The 15,555-nt window shown below is 51.4% G+C and overlaps 1 protein-coding gene across 3 annotated transcripts in view; it reads left to right on the plus strand.

Moving 5' to 3' along the window:
* LOC142243884 (uncharacterized) overlaps nucleotides 1-15,555 on the plus strand; it is a 113,421-nt gene that overhangs the window by 568 nt on the left and 97,298 nt on the right. The window lies entirely within an intron of this gene.

Below are 15,555 nucleotides of genomic sequence, written 5' to 3' on the forward strand. Positions count from 1 at the left end.
CCGCCTCTTCATGCTGAGCCTCACACAACTTTTATTCTCTATTCTTACTTTTGGCTCCTTTCTTTCTTTTTCTCGTCCTCTTTCTCGCTCTCTCTTTCTTTCTTTTTCTCTTTCTTTCTCCTTCCCTCTCTTTCTCGCTTTCTTTTTCTTCCTTTCTTTCTCTTTCTCGCTCTCTTTTTCACTCTCTCTCTCGCTTTCTTTTTCTCTCTTTTTCTCTTTCTTTATCTCTTTCTCCCTTTCTTTCTTTTTCTCTTCTCTTTCTCTCTCTTTCTTCTTTCCCTCTCCCTCTTTCTCGATTTCTTTTTCTTTCTTTCTCTGTTTCTCGCTTTCTTTCTTTCTCTTTCTCGCTTTCTTTTTCACTCTCTCTTTATTTCTCTTTCCTTTTCTCTCTTTTTCTCTTTCTTTTTCTCCTTTTTTTCTGCCTATCTTCCGCCCTCTCCCATTCTTTTATTCTCGTTTAATTTTCAAAGTTGTCTCTCTCATCCTGTTTCCTTCCCTGTTTTTTTCTTCCCTGCTTGAATCTTACCTCCCTTTACCTCTCCTTTTATGCTTTTCCATTTTTCTTTATTTGACGCTTACGTCCCCTTCTCTCTGTTCTTTCTATTTGTGTTCTCTCATTCCTTGTTCTTTTCTTTATTTTGTTCATTTCATTTTATCTCTTGCTTTTTACAGTCTAATATTTTCTTTTATTCTCTCTTCTCTCCTTTTTCTTTCTTTCTTTCTCTCATCCCATTACTCCCTTTCTTTGTTATTCTCTCTCCCTCAGTCTTTCTCTCTCTTATTCTCTCTCTTCATCACCCTTTCTCTCTCATCCTATTATCTTTTTTTTTTCTCCTGTTCTCTCTCCCTTACTCTTTTTTTCCCTTTCTTTCTGTAATTCTCTCCTGTCCTCTTGGTGTCTCTTACGTTCCTTTACCTCTTAATTTCTCAATTTTCTCGTTTCTTTCCCTTTCTGTTCTTTTTTTTTTTTAGCTTTATTTCTTTCTTTCTCTTTCATTCTATTTCTTTTCTTCGTTCTTTTTGTCATTCTTTTTCTCTCCTTCTCTCATTCTTTTTTATGTTCTCTTTTTCCTCTTTCTTTCTTTTTCTCTCCTCTCATTCTTTTTTATGTTCTCTTTTTCCTCTTTCTTTCTTTTTCTCTCCTCTCATTCTTTTTTATGTTCTCTTTTTCCTCTTTCTTTCTTTTTCTCTCCTCTCATTCTTTTTCATGTTCTCTTTTTCCTCTATTTCTTTCTTTTTCTCTCCTCTCATTCTTTTTCATGTTCTCTTTTTCCTCTATTTCTTTCTTTTTCTGTCCTTCTCTCATTCTTTTTCATGTTCTCTTTTTCCTCTATTTCTTTCTTTTTCTCTCCTCTCATTCTTTTTCATGTTCTCTTTTTCCTCTATTTCTTTCTTTTTCTCTCCTTCTCTCATTCTTTTTCATGTTCTCTTTTTCCTCTATTTCTTTCTTTTTCTCTCCTCTCATTCTTTTTCATGTTCTCTTTTTCCTCTATTTCTTTCTTTTTCTCTCCTCTCATTCTTTTTCATGTTCTCTTTTTCCTCTATTTCTTTCTTTTTCTCTCCTCTCATTCTTTTTCATGTTCTCTTTTTCCTCTATTTCTTTCTTTTTCTCTCCTCTCATTCTTTTTCATGTTCTCTTTTTCCTCTATTTCTTTCTTTTTCTCTCCTCTCATTCTTTTTCATGTTCTCTTTTTCCTCTATTTCTTTCTTTTTCTCTCCTCTCATTCTTTTTCATGTTCTCTTTTTCCTCTATTTCTTTCTTTTTCTCTCCTCTCATTCTTTTTCATGTTCTCTTTTTCCTCTATTTCTTTCTTTTTCTCTCCTTCTCTCATTCTTTTTCATGTTCTCTTTTTCCTTTCTTTCTTTCTTTTTCTCTCCTCTCATTCTTTTTCATGTTCTCTTTTTCCTCTATTTCTTTCTTTTTCTCTCCTCTCATTCTTTTTCATGTTCTCTTTTTCCTCTATTTCTTTCTTTTTCTCTCCTCTCATTCTTTTTCATGTTCTCTTTTTCCTCTATTTCTTTCTTTCTCTCCTTCTCTCATTCTTTTTCATGTTCTCTTTTTCCTCTATTTCTTTCTTTTTCTCTCCTCTCATTCTTTTTCATGTTCTCTTTTTCCTCTATTTCTTTCTTTTTCTCTCCTTCTCTCATTCTTTTTCATGTTCTCTTTTTCCTTTCTTTCTTTCTTTTTCTCTCCTCTCATTCTTTTTCATGTTCTCTTTTTCCTCTATTTCTTTCTTTTTCTCTCCTTCTCATTCTTTTTCATGTTCTCTTTTTCCTTTCTTTCTTTCTTTTTCTCTCCTCTCATTCTTTTTCATGTTCTCTTTTTCCTCTATTTCTTTCTTTTTCTCTCCTTCTCTCATTCTTTTTCATGTTCTCTTTTTCCTTTCTTTCTTTCTTTTTCTCTCCTCTCATTCTTTTTCATGTTCTCTTTTTCCTCTATTTCTTTCTTTTTCTCTCCTCTCATTCTTTTTCATGTTCTCTTTTTCCTCTATTTCTTTCTTTTTCTCTCCTCTCATTCTTTTTCATGTTCTCTTTTTCCTCTATTTCTTTCTTTTTCTCTCCTTCTCTCATTCTTTTTCATGTTCTCTTTTTCCTCTATTTCTTTCTTTTTCTCTCCTCTCATTCTTTTTCATGTTTTCTTTTTCCTTTTCATTGTCTTTCTTTTCGCTTTCTTTTTCTCATTCTTTATTGTATTCTTTTTCTGTCTTTCTTTTTCTCATTCTCTTTCTTTCTCCCTTTTTTCTTTCTTTTTTTTCTTTCTTTCTCTTCTTTTTCTCTTTTCCCTCTTTCCTTCTTTCTCATGTTTTTCTCTGTATACCTTTAGAATATATAATCTAAAATCTAAACGGAATCTCAGCCTGACGTCCGGCACAAGTTTCCTACTCTTTGACAAATCATGTTACTGAATTTAGAGTCCATTCTCTTTACACCAGTGACCAGGCGCTATCTCTGGCTATATACCTTATATATACAGTGTGTGTATATACATTTGCGCCTTACTCTTTTAATTTGCGCCTTTTCTAAATTTTATATTATGCTTTTGCCCATTTTTTTTTTTTTTTTTTTTTTTTTTAAATTTTCCATCATGGGCAGACTGCTGAATTTCCAGATATTTTTGCCTGATTCATCAATGGCGACTTTTTAAAAAGTTGCTGAATTTGGCTGACGTTTCCTCCCGGTCACCCCTTTGGGTGATTTTATGCACGCCAGGTATTGATGGTGCAAATTTTGCAACGATTTTTCAAAATGTGCCATTTTATCGATTTAAAAAGTCACAAAACAGATGAAAGACAAAAATAAAGAGCATTTGTGATTTTGCACAAAATTTATGAACCACATGAGCCATATGAAAGACTTCATAGCCAGAAAACGAAAAGAAAAATGATCAAAAAAAGCCAAAAATGATGAATTGGGGCCAAAGTAAATGAAATATAAAGAGGATTTATCATTATCTCTGGGACACTGAACAGCTCAGGAGGAGAAGCCGCCGCTCCGGGGGACGGGAACATCCTGTACAAGAAGCCTCGGAGGGGAACATACATATAAATATCCAAACGTGACCCCATTCTAAAAACTGCACCCCTCAAACTGTCCAAAACCACATCCAAGAAGATTATTAACCCTTCAGGTGCTTTGCAGGAACTAAAGCATTGTGGAAGGAAAATTTTACTTTTTCCCACAAAAATGTTACTTTACCCCCAAATTTTGTATTTTCACAAGGGTAATAAGGGAAAATGCACCGTACAATTTGTTATGCAATTTAAGGTACAACAATACCTTATGTGGTGGAAAACTACTGATTGGGCGCACAGCAGGGCTCGGAAGGGAAGGAGCGCCATTTGAGTTTTTAGAATGCCGAATTGTCTGGGATAGATAGCGGACGCCATGTAGTGTTTGGAGACCCCCTGATGTGCCTGAACAGTCGAGCTCCCCACAAGTGACCCCATTTTAGAAACTCGACCACTCAAAGAATTCATCCAGGGGTGCAGTGAGCATATTGACACCACAGGTTATACTGTTGGCGGTGAACAAAAAATAATGACATTTTTACCACAAAAATGTTGTTTTAACCAAATATTTTCAATTGTCACAAGGAAAATAGGTAAAAAAAAAAAAAGGGCCCATAATGTGTTACACAATTTCTCCTGAACGCGGCAAGACCCCACATGTGACAGTACAGTACAGTACAGTTTGGCTGCACCACAGGGCTCGGGAGGGAAGGAGCGCCATTTGATTTTTGGAGCACAGATTTTCCTTGAATAGGTTACGGACTCCATTTACAGAGCCCCCACGTGCCAGAAAAGCAGAAACGCCCTGACCACATTTTGGAAATTACACCACGATTTAGTCTCTGCAAAACATCCATTGACTAAAAAGCAGTGAATGTTGCAGAATTAACAATTGTAAATCCACTAATAATGCTCACAGAGCGCCCCCTTCACTAAAAATGCCGCTGTAGCGCCCCCTTGACTAATAATGCCCCCAGAGCACCCCTCCTCTAATAATGCCCCCAGAGCACCCCCTCCACTAATAATGCCCCCAGAGCACCCCCTCCACCAATAATGCCCCCAGAGCACCCCATCCACTAATATTGCCCCCAGAGCACCCCTCATATAATAATGCCCCAGAGCACCCCCTCCACTAATAATGTCCCCAGAGCACCACCTCCACCAATAATGCCCCCAGAGCACCCCATCCACTAATATTGCCCCCAGAGCACCTTCTCCACCAATAATGCCCCCAGAGCACCCCCTCCACCAAAATGCCCCCAGAGCACCCCCTCCACTAATAATGCCCCCAGAGCACCCCCTCCACTAATAATGTCCCCAGAGCACCACCTCCATCAATAATGTCCCCAGAGCACCACCTCCATCAATAATGCCCCCAGAGCACCCCCTCCACTAATAATGTCCCCAGAGCACCACCTCCATCAATAATGTCCCCAGAGCACCACCTCCATCAATAATGCCCCCAGAGCACCTCCTCCACCAATAATGTCCCCAGAGCACCACCTCCATCAATAATGCCCCCAGAGCACCCCCTCCACCAATAATGTCCCCAGAGCACCACCTCCACTAATAATGTCCCCAGAGCACCACCTCCACCAATAATGCCCCCAGAGCACCCCATCCACTAATATTGCCCCCAGAGCACCTTCTCCACCAATAATGCCCCCAGAGCACCCCCTCCACCAAAATGCCCCCAGAGCACCCCCTCCACTAATAATGCCCCCAGAGCACCCCCTCCACTAATAATGTCCCCAGAGCACCACCTCCATCAATAATGTCCCCAGAGCACCACCTCCATCAATAATGCCCCCAGAGCACCCCCTCCACTAATAATGTCCCCAGAGCACCACCTCCATCAATAATGTCCCCAGAGCACCACCTCCATCAATAATGCCCCCAGAGCACCTCCTCCACCAATAATGTCCCCAGAGCACCACCTCCATCAATAATGCCCCCAGAGCACCCCCTCCACCAATAATGTCCCCAGAGCACCACCTCCATCAATAATGCCCCCAGAGTACCCCCTCCACCAAAATGCCCCCAGAGCACCTCCTCCACCAATAATGCCCCCAGAGCACCCCCTCCTTTAATAATGCCCCCAAAGCACCCCCTCCACCAATAATGCCCCACAGAGCACCCCCTCCACTAATAATGTCCCCAGAGCACCCCCTCCACCAATAATGCCCCCAGAGCACCCTCTCCACCAAAATGCCCCCAGAGCACCCCCTCCACTAATAATGCCCCCAGAGCACCTCCTCCACCAATAATGCCCCCAGAGCACCTCCTCCACCAATAATGCCCCCAGAGCACCTTCTCCACCAATAATGCCCACAGAGCACCTTCTCCACCAATAATGCCCCCAGAGCACCCTCTCCACCAATAATGCCCCCAGAGCATCCTCTCCACCAATAATGCCCCCAGAGCACCCTCTCCACCAATAATGCCCCCAGAGCACCCTCTCCACCAATAGTGCCCCCAGAGCACCCCCTCCACCAATAATGCCCCCAGAGCATCCTCTCCACCAATAATGCCCCCAGAGCACCCTCTCCACCAATAGTGCCCCCAGAGCACCACCTCCACCAATAATGCCCCCAGAGCACCCTCTCCACCAATAATGGCCCCAGAACACCCTCTCCACCAATAATGCCCCCAGAGCATCCTCTCCACCAATAATGCCCCCAGAGCACCCTCTCCACCAATAATGCCCCCAGAGCATCCTCTCCACCAATAATGCCCCCAGAGCACCCTCTCCACCAATAATGTCCCCAGAGCACCCTCTCCACCAATAATGCGCCCAGAGCATCCTCTCCACCAATAATGTCCCCAGAGCACCCTCTCCATCAATAATGCCCCCAGAGCATCCTCTCCACCAATAATGCCCCCAGAGCACCCTCTCCACCAATAATGCCCCCAGAGCACCCTCTCCACCAATAGTGCCCCCAGAGCACCACCTCCACCAATAATGCCCCTAGAGCATCCTCTCCACCAATAATGCCCCCAGAGCACCCCCTCCACCAATAATGCCCCCAGAGCACCCCCTCCACCAATAATGCCCCCAGAGCACCACCTCCACCAATAATGCCCCCAGAGCACCCCCTCCACCAATAATGCCCCCAGAGCACCCCCTCCACCAAAAATACCCCTAGAGCACCCTCTCCACCAATAATGTCCCCAGAGCACCCCCTCCACCAATAATGCCCCCAGAGCACCCTCTCCACCAATAATGCCCCCAGAGCACCCCCACCACCAATAATGCCCCCAGAGCACCCTCTCCACCAATAATGCCCCCAGAGCACCTTCTCCACCAATAGTGCCCCCAGAGTACCCTCTCCACCAATAATGCCCCCAGAGCACCCCCTCCACCAATAATGCCCCCAGAGCACCCTCTCCACCAATAATGCCCCCAGAGCACCCCCTCCACCAATAATGCCCCCAGAGCACCCTCTCCACCAATAATGCCCCCAGAGCACCCTCTCCACCAATAGTGCCCCCAGAGCACCACCTCCACCAATAATGCCCCCAGAGCACCCTCTCCACCAATAATGCCCCCAGAGCATCCTCTCCACCAATAATGCCCCCAGAGCACCCTCTCCACCAATAATGCCCCCAGAGCACCCTCTCCACCAATAGTGCCCCCAGAGCACCACCTCCACCAATAATGCCCCTAGAGCACCCTCTCCACCAATAATGTCCCCAGAGCACCCTCTCCACCAATAATGTCCCCAGAGCACCCTCTCCACCAATAATGCCCCCAGAGCACCCTCTCCACCAATAGTGCCCCCAGAGCACCACCTCCACCAGTAATGACCCCAGAGCACCCTCTCCACCAATAATGCCCCCAGAGCATCCTCTCCACCAATAATGCCCCCAGAGCACCCTCTCCACCAATAATGCCCCCAGAGCACCCTCTCCACCAATAATGCCCCCAGAGCACCCTCTCCACCAATAGTGCCCCCAGAGCACCACCTCCACCAATAATGCCCCTAGAGCATCCTCTCCACCAATAATGCCCCCAGAGCACCCCCTCCACCAATAATGCCCCCAGAGCACCCCCTCCACCAATAATGCCCCTAGAGCACCCTCTCCACCAATAATGTCCCCAGAGCACCCCCTCCACCAATAATGCCCCCAGAGCACCCTCTCCACCAATAATGCCCCCAGAGCACCCTCTCCACCAATAATGCCCCCAGAGCACCCTCTCCACCAATAATGCCCCCAGAGCACCCTCTCCACCAATAATGCCCCCAGAGCACCACCTCGACCAATAATGCCCCCAGAGCACCCTCTCCACCAATAATGCCCCCAGAGCATCCTCTCCACCAATAATGCCCCCAGAGCACCCTCTCCACCAATAATGCCCCCAGAGCACCCTCTCCACCAATAATGCCCCCAGAGCACCCTCTCCACCAATAGTGCCCCCAGAGCACCACCTCCACCAATAATGCCCCTAGAGCACCCTCTCCACCAATATTGTCCCCAGAGCACCCTCTCCACCAATAATGCCCCCAGAGCACCCTCTCCACCAATAGTGCCCCCAGAGCACCACCTCCACCAATAATGCCCCCAGAGCACCCTCTCCACCAATAATGCCCCCAGAGCATCCTCTCCACCAATAATGCCCCCAGAGCACCCTCTCCACCAATAGTGCCCCCAGAGCACCCTCTCCACCAATAGTGCCCCCAGAGCACCACCTCCACCAATAATGCCCCTAGAGCGTCCTCTCCACCAATAATGCCCCCAGAGCACCCCCTCCACCAATAATGCCCCCAGAGCACCCCCTCCACCAATAATGCCCCCAGAGCACCACCTCCACCAATAATGCCCCCAGAGCACCCCCTCCACCAATAATGCCCCCAGAGCACCCCCTCCACCAATAATGCCCCCAGAGCACCACCTCCACCAATAATGCCCCCAGAGCACCCCCTCCACCAATAATGCCCCCAGAGCACCCCCTCCACCAATAATGCCCCCAGAGCACCCCCGCCACCAAAAATACCCCTAGAGCACCCTCTCCACCAATAATGTCCCCAGAGCACCCCCTCCACCAATAATGCCCCCAGAGCACCCTCTCCACCAATAATGCCCCCAGAGCACCCCCTCCACCAATAATGCCCCCAGAGCATCCTCTCCACCAATAATGCCCCCAGAGCACCCCCTCCACCAATAATGCCCCCAGAGCATCCTCTCCACCAATAATGCCCCCAGAGCACCCTCTCCACCAATAATGCCCCCAGAGCACCCTCTCCACCAATAGTGCCCCCAGAGCACCCTCTCCACCAATAGTGCCCCCAGAGCACCACCTCCACCAATAATGCCCCCAGAGCACCTTCTCCACCAATAATGCCCCCAGAGCACCACCTCCACCAATAATGCCCCCAGAGCACCTTCTCCACCAATAATGCCCCCAGAGCACCTTCTCCACCAATAATGCCCCCAGAGCACCTTCTCCACCAATAATGCCCCCAGAGCACCTTCTCCACCAGTAAGCCCCCAGAGCACCCCCTCCACCAATAATGCCCCTAGAGCACCCTCTCCACCAATAATGTCCCCAGAGCACCCCTCCACCAATAATGCCCCCAGAGCACCCTCTCCACCAATAATGCCCCCAGAGCACCCCCTCCACCAATAATGTCCAGAGCATCCTCTCCACCAATAATGCCCCCAGAGCACCCTCTCCACCAATAATGCCCCCAGAGTACCCTCTCCACCAATAGTGCCCCCAGAGCACCACCTCCACCAATAATGCCCCTAGAGCATCCTCTCCACCAATAATGCCCCCAGAACACCCTCTCCACCAATAATGCCCCCAGAGCACCCTCTCCACCAATAGTGCCCCCTAGCACCACCTCCACCAATAATGCCCCTAGAGCACCCTCTCCACCAATAATGTCCCCAGAGCACCCTCTCCACCAATAATGCCCCCAGAGCACCCTCTCCACCAATAGTGCCCCCAGAGCACCACCTCCACCAATAATGCCCCCAGAGCACCCTCTCCACCAATAATGCCCCCAGAGCACCCCCTCCACCAATAATGCCCCTAGAGCACCCTCTCCACCAATAATGTCCCCAGAGCACCCCCTCCACCAATAATGCCCCCAGAGCACCCTCTCCACCAATAATGCCCCCAGAGCACCCCATCCACCAATAATGCCCCCAGAGCATCCTCTCCACCAATAATGCCCCCAGAGCATCCTCTCCACCAATAATGCCCCCAGAGCACCCTCTCCACCAATAATGCCCCCAGAGCACCCTCTCCACCAATAGTGCCCCCAGAGCACCCTCTCCACCAATAGTGCCCCCAGAGCACCACCTCCACCAATAATGCCCCTAGAGCACCCTCTCCACCAATAATGTCCCCAGAGCACCCTCTCCACCAATAATGCCCCCAGAGCACCCTCTCCACCAATAGTGCCCCCAGAGCACCACCTCCACCAATAATGCCCCCAGAGCACCCTCTCCACCAATAATGCCCCCAGAGCATCATCTCCACCAATAATGCCCCCAGAGCACCCTCTCCACCAATAATGCCCCCAGAGCACCCTCTCCACCAATAGTGCCCCCAGAGCACCACCTCCACCAATAATGCCCATAGAGCATCCTCTCCACCAATAATGCCCCCAGAGCACCCCCTCCACCAATAATGCCCCCAGAGCACCCCCTCCACCAATAATGCCCCCAGAGCACCACCTCCACCAATAATGCCCCCAGAGCACCCTCTCCACCAATAATGCCCCCAGAGCACCCCCTCCACCAATAATGCCCCCAGAGCATCCTCTCCACCAATAATGCCCCCAGAGCACCCCCTCCACCAATAATGCCCCCAGAGCATCCTCTCCACCAATAATGCCCCCAGAGCATCCTCTCCACCAATAATGCCCCCAGAGCACCCTCTCCACCAATAATGCCCCCAGAGCACCCTCTCCACCAATAGTGCCCCCAGAGCACCACCTCCACCAATAATGCCCCCAGAGCACCTTCTCCACCAATAATGCCCCCAGAGCACCACCTCCACCAATAATGCCCCCAGAGCACCTTCTCCACCAATAATGCCCCCAGAGCACCTTCTCCACCAATAATGCCCCCAGAGCACCTTCTCCACCAATAATGCCCCCAGAGCACCTTCTCCACCAATAATGCCCCCAGAGCACCTTCTCCACCAATAAGCCCCCAGAGCACCCCCTCCACCAATAATGCCCCCAGAGCACCACCTCCACCAATAATGCCCCAGAGCACCCTCTCCACCAATAATGCCCCCAGAGCACCCCCTCCACCAATAATGCCCCCAGAGCATCCTCTCCACCAATAATGCCCCCAGAGCACCCCCTCCACCAATAATGCCCCCAGAGCATCCTCTCCACCAATAATGCCCCCAGAGCATCCTCTCCACCAATAATGCCCCCAGAGCACCCTCTCCACCAATAATGCCCCCAGAGCACCCTCTCCACCAATAGTGCCCCCAGAGCACCACTTCCACCAATAATGCCCCCAGAGCACCTTCTCCACCAATAATGCCCCCAGAGCACCACCTCCACCAATAATGCCCCCAGAGCACCTTCTCCACCAATAATGCCCCCAGAGCACCTTCTCCACCAATAATGCCCCCAGCGCACCTTCTCCACCAATAATGCCCCCAGAGCACCTTCTCCACCAATAAGCCCCCAGAGCACCCCCTCCACCAATAATGCCCCTAGAGCACCCTCTCCACCAATAATGTCCCCAGAGCACCCCCTCCACCAATAATGCCTCCAGAGCACCCTCTCCACCAATAATGCCCCCAGAGCACCCCCTCCACCAATAATGTCCAGAGCATCCTCTTCACCAATAATGCCCCCAGAGCACCCTCTCCACCAATAATGCCCCCAGAGTACCCTCTCCACCAATAGTGCCCCCAGAGCACCACCTCCACCAATAATGCCCCTAGAGCATCCTCTCCACCAATAATGCCCCCAGAACACCCTCTCCACCAATAATGCCCCCAGAGCACCCTCTCCACCAATAGTGCCCCCGAGCACCACCTCCACCAATAATGCCCCCAGAGCACCCTCTCCACCAATAGTGCCCCCGAGCACCACCTCCACCAATAATGCCCCCAGAGCACCCTCTCCACCAATAGTGCCCCCAGAGCACCACCTCCACCAATAATGCCCCCAGAGCATCCTCTCCACCAATAATGCCCCCAGAGCATCCTCTCCACTAATAATGCCCCCAGAGCACCCTCTCCACCAATAATGCCCCCAGAGCACCCTCTCCACCAATAGTGCCCCCAGAGCACCACCTCCACCAATAATGCCCCTAGAGCATCCTCTCCACCAATAATGCCCCCAGAGTACCCCCTCCACCAATAATGCCCCCAGAGCACCCCCTCCACCAATAATGCCCCTAGAGCACCCTCTCCACCAATAATGTCCCCAGAGCACCCCCTCCACCAATAATGCCCCCAGAGCACCCTCTCCACCAATAATGCCCCCAGAGCACCCCATCCACCAATAATGCCCCCAGAGCATCCTCTCCACCAATAATGCCCCCAGAGCACCCTCTCCACCAATAATGCCCCCAGAGCACCCTCTCCACCAATAGTGCCCCCAGAGCACCACCTCCACCAATAATGCCCCCAGAGCACCCTCTCCACCAATAATGCCCCCAGAGCATCCTCTCCACCAATAATGCCCCCAGAGCACCCTCTCCACCAATAGTGCCCCCAGAGCACCCCCTCCACCAATAATGCCCCTAGAGCACCCTCTCCACCAATAATGTCCCCAGAGCACCCTCTCCACCAATAATGCCCCCAGAGCACCCTCTCCACCAATAGTGCCCCCAGAGCACCACCTCCACCAATAATGCCCCCAGAGCACCCTCTCCACCAATAATGCCCCCAGAGCATCCTCTCCACCAATAATGCCCCCAGAGCACCCTCTCCACCAATAATGCCCCCAGAGCACCCCCTCCACCAATAATGCCCCTAGAGCACCCTCTCCACCAATAATGTCCCCAGAGCACCCTCTCCACCAATAATGCCCCCAGAGCACCCTCTCCACCAATAATGCCCCCAGAGCACCCTCTCCACCAATAGTGCCCCCAGAGCACCACCTCCACCAATAATGCCCCCAGAGCACCCTCTCCACCAATAATGCCCCCAGAGCATCCTCTCCACCAATAATGCCCCCAGAGCACCCTCTCCACCAATAATGCCCCCAGAGCACCCCCTCCACCAATAATGCCCCCAGAGCATCCTCTCCACCAATAATGCCCCCAGAGCACCCCCTCCACCAATAATGCCCCCAGAGCATCCTCTCCACCAATAATGCCCCCAGAGCACCCTCTCCACCAATAATGCCCCCAGAGCACCCTCTCCACCAATAGTGCCCCCAGAGCACCACCTCCACCAATAATGCCCCCAGAGCACCTTCTCCACCAATAATGCCCCCAGAGCACCACCTCCACCAATAATGCCCCCAGAGCACCCCCTCCACCAATAATGCCCCCAGAGCAACACCTCCACCAATAATGCCCCCAGAGCACCCCCTCCACCAATAATGTCCCCAGAGCACCTTCTCCACCAATAATGCCCCCAGAGCACCTTCTTCACCAATAATGCCCCCAGAGCACCTTCTCCACCAATAATGCCCCCAGAGCACCTTCTCCACCAATAAGCCCCCAGAGCACCCCCTCCACCAATAATGCCCCTAGAGCACCCTCTCCACCAATAATGTCCCCAGAGCACCCCCTCCACCAATAATGCCCCCAGAGCACCCTCTCCACCAATAATGCCCCCAGAGCACCCCCTCCACCAATAATGCCCCCAGAGCATCCTCTCCACCAATAATGCCCCCAGAGCACCCTCTCCACCAATAATGCCCCCAGAGCACCCTCTCCACCAATAGTGCCCCCAGAGCACCACCTCCACCAATAATGCCCCTAGAGCATCCTCTCCACCAATAATGCCCCCAGAGCATCCCCTCCACCAAAAATGCCCCCAGAGCATCCCCTCCACCAATAATGCCCCCAGAGCACCCCCTCCACCAATAATGCCCCCAGAGCACCCCCTCCACCAATAATGCCCCCAGAGCACCCCCTCCACCAATAATGCCCCCAGAGCACCCCCTCCACCAATAATGCCCCTAGAGCACCCTCTCCACCAATAATGTCCCCAGAGCACCCCCTCCACCAATAATGCCCCCAGAGCACCCTCTCCACCAATAATGCCCCCAGAGCACCCCCTCCACCAATAATGCCCCCAGAGCATCCTCTCCACCAATAATGCCCCCAGAGCACCCTCTCCACCAATAATGCCCCCAGAGCACCCTCTCCACCAATAGTGCCCCCAGAGCACCACCTCCACCAATAATGCCCCCAGAGCACCCTCTCCACCAATAATGCCCCCAGAGCATCCTCTCCACCAATAATGCCCCCAGAGAACCCTCTCCACCAATAATGCCCCCAGAGCACCCCCTCCACCAATAATGCCCCCAGAGCACCCTCTCCACCAATAATGCCCCCAGAGCACCCCCTCCACCAATAATGCCCCCAGAGCATCCTCTCCACCAATAATGCCCCCAGAGCACCCTCTCCACCAATAATGCCCCCAGAGCACCCTCTCCACCAATAGTGCCCCCAGAGCACCACCTCCACCAATAATGCCCCCAGAGCACCCTCTCCACCAATAATGCCCCCAGAGCACCCTCTCCACCAATAGTGCCCCCTGAGCACCACCTCCACCAATAATGCCCCTAGAGCACCCTCTCCACCAATAATGTCCTGAGAGCACCCTCTTCACCAATAATGCCCCCAGAGCACCCTCTCCACCAATAGTGCCCCCAGAGCACCACCTCCACCAATAATGCCCCCAGAGCACCCTCCACCAATAATGCCCCCAGAGCACCCCCTCCACCAATAATGCCCCCAGAGCATCCTCTCCACCAATAATGCCCCCAGAGCACCCCCTCCACCAATAATGCCCCCAGAGCATCCTCTCCACCAATAATGCCCCCAGAGCATCCTCTCCACCAATAATGCCCCCAGAGCACCCTCTCCACCAATAATGCCCCCAGAGCACCCTCTCCACCAATAGTGCCCCCAGAGCACCACCTCCACCAATAATGCCCCCAGAGCACCTTCTCCACCAATAATGCCCCCAGAGCACCACCTCCACCAATAATGCCCCCAGAGCACCTTCTCCACCAATAATGCCCCCAGAGCACCTTCTCCACCAATAATGCCCCCAGAGCACCTTCTCCACCAATAATGCCCCCAGAGCACCTTCTCCACCAATAAGCCCCCAGAGCACCCCCTCCACCAATAATGCCCCTAGAGCACCCTCTCCACCAATAATGTCCCCAGAGCACCCCCTCCACCAATAATGCCCCCAGAGCACCCTCTCCACCAATAATGCCCCCAGAGCACCCCCTCCACCAATAATGCCCCTAGAGCATCCTCTCCACCAATAATGCCCCCAGAGCACCCTCTCCACCAATAATGCCCCCAGAGCATCCTCTCCACCAATAATGCCCCCAGAGCACCCTCTCCACCAATAATGCCCCCAGAGCACCCCCTCCACCAATAATGCCCCCAGAGCATCCTCTCCACCAATAATGCCCCCAGAGCACCCCCTCCACCAATAATGCCCCCAGAGCATCCTCTCCACCAATAATGCCCCCAGAGCACCCTCTCCACCAATAATGCCCCCAGAGCACCCTCTCCACCAATAGTGCCCCCAGAGCACCACCTCCACCAATAATGCCCCCAGAGCACCTTCTCCACCAATAATGCCCCCAGAGCACCACCTCCACCAATAATGCCCCCAGAGCACCCCCTCCACCAATAATGCCCCCAGAGCAACACCTCCACCAATAATGCCCCCAGAGCACCCCCTCCACCAATAATGTCCCCAGAGCACCTTCTCCACCAATAATGCCCCCAGAGCACCTTCTTCACCAATAATGCCCCCAGAGCACCTTCTCCACCAATAATGCCCCCAGAGCACCTTCTCCACCAATAAGCCCCCAGAGCACCCCCTCCACCAATAATGCCCCTAGAGCACCCTCTCCAC

The sequence above is a fragment of the Anomaloglossus baeobatrachus genome, chromosome 6 (assembly GCF_048569485.1).
Source record: "Anomaloglossus baeobatrachus isolate aAnoBae1 chromosome 6, aAnoBae1.hap1, whole genome shotgun sequence".
NCBI classification, from domain to species: Eukaryota; Metazoa; Chordata; class Amphibia; order Anura; family Aromobatidae; genus Anomaloglossus; species Anomaloglossus baeobatrachus.